At 42.8% G+C, this 5,791-nt stretch overlaps 1 pseudogene; it reads left to right on the plus strand.

Annotated features, from left to right (window-relative positions):
* Positions 1-1,222: 1,222 nt before the first annotated feature.
* LOC125709353 (putative nuclease HARBI1) lies at positions 1,223-2,681 on the plus strand (annotated as a pseudogene).
* Positions 2,682-5,791: the final 3,110 nt, after the last annotated feature.

Raw genomic sequence — 5,791 nt, forward strand, 5'->3', positions numbered from 1 at the left:
ATGCTTATTCCAATGGTGATTTACATGATGCATCATTAAAATGATGAGGATCAGCAGGTTCTCTCTGAAGGGCTGCAAGCTCAGTGGATGGTGGCAGATCAGATCCAAAGCAGTCTTGTGTGACTGTCAGAGTGTAGGAAGAATCCTGAAGGAGGTTTTCGATTCCTTCAAGAACACCTTGCACAATACCAATGCCCTCAATGTGGCTGATACCAGCATTCACCCCTTGATAAAATTTTGTCATCCATGGTCCTGTTAGTATTTTCCCCCAACAAACCAAGAACTTGAATTTCCAGAACAGCAACAGGATTAGAAAAGTCTTGCTCAAGGGCTTTTTTTAACTGGTTGTGGGAGACTGTTTTTTCACTGAAGAACTTTGTAAAGAAATCTTGATGAATAAAAAGCTTGCCACAAATATGAAACATTATGTGCAAACGATTTCCACTGTATCTACGTAGAAGAGAACATGGTAGTTTGGCTTCCTTGAGTGCAAGTACAAAGGCCTTAGGATCCCCTTTGGCATCTTTATAACGGAACTTGTTAAATCCTAAAACCAAACCACTTGCTAAACATTCAAAGCCCTTCACTTGCTCATCGATTCCTTTTGGCTCTATGTCACCTAGAGCTTTTCTGCATGAAATTGTTATTTATTCTAAGGGGTGTAAGTGGCATTTCAATTAGTTTCGTTTTTTTTGCCATGAGTTTTCAAGACGATTAATTGTTGCGTGGTTCACTGCAGCCCTGTCCGTAATACAATTTGAAATTGAATCCACAAGCTGCCTGCGAACTTCAGGGAAGTCAGCCTTTTCATCATCATGCTCATAGAAGGTGGTATAAACTTCTGCCATATTATCAAGGGCTTCATTGATGTGGTTTTCATAATCTTCAGCTGTGCCGCCTGCCAAAGGATCCGCTGCAGCAATGTAGCGTTTTTCAGCAGAAGTCAAATGCACTTCATTGAGGTGCACCCCTTCCTGTGTTGTTGCATCGAATTCAATTGTTGCATTTTTATTGGTCAAAAGATGCTCAGCTGTTTGGAAGTCTGAGATTGCCCCCAGTTCTCTGCATAACATCTCCACACTACTTCTCTTGGGTGCACTGCCAATGTCAATATTGCGATATTTGGCAAACTGCGAAATCAAAATAGGTATGCTTGCAGTTGGTGTGTTATTGACCAGTGCCTCATATACTAACATTCTCAAGCTTGCTGGATACTCTTTACCATCCTTTTTTAAGTGGGAGTCTGGATGCTCGGTCCAGAGGTCTCTAATTCCACTCGCCGCAGCAATGCCCTCACGATCGAGCATACAGTATGCCTCGCACTGCGATATTTTGCCAGTGGCCAGTTTATGTATTCCATCGGTGATGCTGAACATCTGAGCAAGAATACTGTTTGCTGTGCGGGTCACAAAGTGGTGCTTGCTCTATCTGAACTGTTGGATGCATTTGTGGTTTTTCCTGGTCATTTAAGTGCTCTTGCGGAATAAAGAAGGGGTTTCATGCAATCGCAGGTAAATCGCAGTATGAAATTATTCTATTGTCATAAAGAAATTGCTTCTGCTGACACAATTTCTCATAGGATTCCCAAGGGTCATAGGCATCATCGATTGCACACACATCCCAGTCAGTGCACCCCTGGGAGAACACTAGGGCGATTATGTGAATCGCAAATCTATTCACAGCATCAGTGTACAGGTATTTTTCTCATAATATGCTTCTAGATCTGATATATGGGCTAGTGACTACAAGTGTACCTTAGGTTCACCTTCTCCTCACATAAGGTGAGTTGGAATTTGTTAGCTTCTTCTGTAATGTATATTTGTCATGACGGATGCACTATTTTGATAGTACAGTGCTACCTCAGAATACATCCTGTTAGGTTTAAGTCCAAGGATATGGAACCGATTAAGGATGCATACCGAGGTATCACTGTATTTCTCTTAGGAAAAGTTAGACAGGTTCCTATAGCTGTTTCCTCACTACACATATGCCTATGTTTAGTCCTGTTGTACATCATTTGATTGTGAAACACTGGCTCAACTTCTATTATATGTCATATGAACATGAGTGTAGAATAGCAGAATAAGCTTTGGAATGGCTTTCAATCCTTAGATGACATGTGATCACCAGTTAATGGTCACTAGTCTGGACGCACAGTGGCCAGGCTCAGTACATGACTCTCACATTTTCAGAGTCCATTCTCTCTCAAAGATTTGAAGAAGGTAAGGCAATCAGTATTCTACAGATTTTGTTGCACAAACTTGCGTGTGACATTTGCTCTCAATTTCTTCAAAGGGCATTTTGATGGCCTGTTGCTGGGGGACCGGGGATACCCATGCCTGAAGCACTTGATAACTGCTTAAACTCCTTATCCTGACCCTCTAACAAGGCCCTAAATACAATTCAATGCTGCCCACAGCCTAACAAGGTTCAGGATAGAAATGACATATGGCATTCTAAAGGCACGTTTTACTTGCTTCAAAGGCCTACGAGTACGGCCAGAGAGGGCCTGTCAGGTGGTGTCAACATGTGTGGTGCTACATAATATTGCAACCATTAGGAAAGAAAAGACCCCTACTCCGCTGCCCATGCCTCCAGACATTGTTGACCCTGTGACCCTCGACCACCCCACAGGACGTGCAGTGAGAGATACAATCACAAACCAGTGTTACACTCATTAAAATAAAACTCAGACCATGACCACATTGAAGTCTGATTGTTTTATTGGTTGCCACTCAGTAAAAGTGATAAATTAATCATGGTACATATATAGATGTAATACTGATGAATGTATAGCAATATCCTCTTTTCATGCTCAAGCTCTTGAATTTCAAGCTTCAGTTTCCTTATTTGCAGTAGTTTCCTCCTGCAGTCCAACTCAAGCATGCGCTTGTAAAGGGAACGCGCATTGTCTGTTCTAGCCTACATAGGGGGGAAAAACCGCATGAAACGGTGAAGCAGTGCGCATGCAGCTTATGAACCTGAAGAGTCAAAGACAAAGCAACAGTGCACTTTCCGTGTGGGAGGTCCGAGTGGAGGAAGCTGCAGGAGGGGAAGCGGGTTGCTGCAGCTCCTAAGGGAGAATGCAAATTACAACTTAAGGACAGTAGAATCACAGACTCTGTGCAGAGGTCTAAATGTTATGCTATACTGCATTATCCTGGGGGAATTAGTGATGTGTCGGTCGCGAACGAAACGGCTCTTTGAAGTGAACGATCGGAGTCAGAGCCGCTTTTTTTATTTCTCTATTTTTTTTTCCCCCAAGCCGCACGGATTGCTCAACCACACAATGCGTGTCTGCTCTGAGCAGGAGGGGAAGGGGCGGTGATACAGGGCGCGTTCGACTTGGGCTTTAAGCCTTAAGTCGTCTTGCTCTCGTGAGGTTTTTGTATCATGTGACATGGTGACATTTTGCAGTGCCGTCTGAAGTCGGAAAAAAAAAATCTAAACATGATGTATTGCTTTAAGCCATAACATTAAGCATTAAGCGAACGCACCCATAGACAAATACAGCAATCGCACACACAGACAGAGAAACAGGAGGGAAGGAGACGTGCGTTGCGCGACAAAATGAATGACTGCAGGAAGCGGACTAAAATTTGGATACATTTCAATTACATTGATAATACAAAGGCAGAGTGTAGAGCGTGCAAGGTTAAAATCTCATATCGAACAGGCTCTACTAATAACCTACATTGGCACCTGAGAACTGTACATCCATCAGTGCAGTGGGAAGAAAAAAGACAAGCAAGTGAACCTGCTAAGGAAAGTGACAGTTTGTCTCCTGCAACTGTTGAAAGTGCCAGTTTGTCAATGTCTACACCGTCATCCAGTACAGCACCACAACCACCTAGACCTACAACCTAGAGCTCTATGAGACAGTTTGTGCAAAAAGCTATGATTCCAGTAAAACAGAAAACAATTGATGAGGGATTCCCATCATTGGGGGAATCACACGTGTGATGCAATGCATCTACCTGGATGTGCGTGTCAGACAATGCCGACACAGTGTCCTCACCCAAGTCCTCCTAAACAATAAAGGAATATAGGTAAAGATGCATCAACATTGGACAAATAATAGACTTACTTCTGAATGGTGACACATTTGTGAGCCTCTGTATTTATTAACAGTATTTCAGTTCTTTTCAGAAAAAGCTTCATAGTCTAATCAGCGATCGTGAGATATTTTAGACCAAGAATTATTGATAATAGAAATGTACTTACGCATTTACGCGGTCGGCAATTCGTTGCCAACAAGCCTGCTTGCTTATGTTGGCTGCAGAGGTGTTAGACTTCCCTTGTATCGTTGATTTGAACTCCTCGTAACCTTGCATGATTATCGCGCACTCTGCCTCCGTAAAGTATGGAGCTCGTGCCATGACTCAGTGCCTTGTGCTGCCGATCGTGCTCCATTTATGTGGACGTGCACAAGCACCAATTACGTTCACACCGTTTGAACAAATCAACTTCTTAACTGGCGTCATAGTACTGATTAGCCCCGATTGATTCAACCTGATTTTGTCAACCTCACGTTCACAAATTACTTCGGGGTTAAGTCTGATTTGATTAACCCCCCTTCGTAGTACAGGCCACTGCTGTCCAAGGGCTTCATTGACTTTGTTGATGATTGCTGGCACACAAGGCCTCAAACTCTGAGAAGTGGACTGTAACCATCTTGGTGGTCTCGAGCTTTCCATTCAAAACTTCACAAATAAACACATTCCTGAATATCAATGAACAAACTTTTAAAGACAAAGCCAACATGTATAAGGCATTCTATTTTAATGTAATGTTACAGATATAACTAAGTTACCAATATGAACATTTTACAGTAGAGATAAATCGTTACATTATTATAATATCATAAATTGTTGGCATTTTAAAAAACGTCATTTTCATGATTGATCAATCAATTTAATATGTGATTAATATGTGGTTGTTGTTTTCTCTCATCAGCAGGTATTGAAGCAGATTATCTGTGGTTTTCTTTCTTTTTTTTGTTTTTTTTCTTCTTTTCCCTCCCCCTCTCTCTATTTCCCTTCTTCTCCATTTTCGTCCTACTGTCCCCCTCTCTCTCCCTCTCTTGAGGAAATAAAAATAAATAAATGAATAAATAAATAAATAGAAATAAAGTAGTCTTCCGCAGAGGGGGGTGGTGGAGGGAATATATATATATATATATATCTCCATCCATCCATCCATCTTCCAAACCGCTTATCCTACTGGGTCGCGGGGAGTCCGGAGCCTATCCCGGAAGCAATGGGCACGAGGCAGGGAACAACCCAGGATGGGGGGCCAGACCATCGCAGGGCACACTCACACACCATTTACTCACACATGCACACCTACGAGCAATTTAGCAACTCCAATTAGCTTCAGCATGTTTTTGGACTGTGGGGGGAAACTGGAGTACCCGGAGAAAACCCCACAACGACATGGGGAGAACATGCAAACTCCACACACATGTGACCCAGGCGGAGACTCGAACCCGGGTTCCAGAGGTGTGAGGCAACCACTGCACCACCATGCCGCCCCCTATATATATATATATTTCAAATATATATATTTGAGCGCAAAATGGGAAATCGGCTTGTTGTTACACGGAACTGCAAGATTCCCACACGGTGGGAGATTTACACAAGCAAAATACACGCGAGGATCGGTCCGGGTACACAGAAGACACAAGCAAACACACGTGCAACAATAAGGAAATGCAATCCTTAACATTAAGAACATCAACAACACAAGAAGGGCAATTTACAATTGCACGCGGGGCATGCTGGGTCATGCG

This window comes from Brienomyrus brachyistius, chromosome 15, assembly GCF_023856365.1.
Source record: "Brienomyrus brachyistius isolate T26 chromosome 15, BBRACH_0.4, whole genome shotgun sequence".
NCBI classification, from domain to species: domain Eukaryota; kingdom Metazoa; phylum Chordata; class Actinopteri; order Osteoglossiformes; family Mormyridae; genus Brienomyrus; species Brienomyrus brachyistius.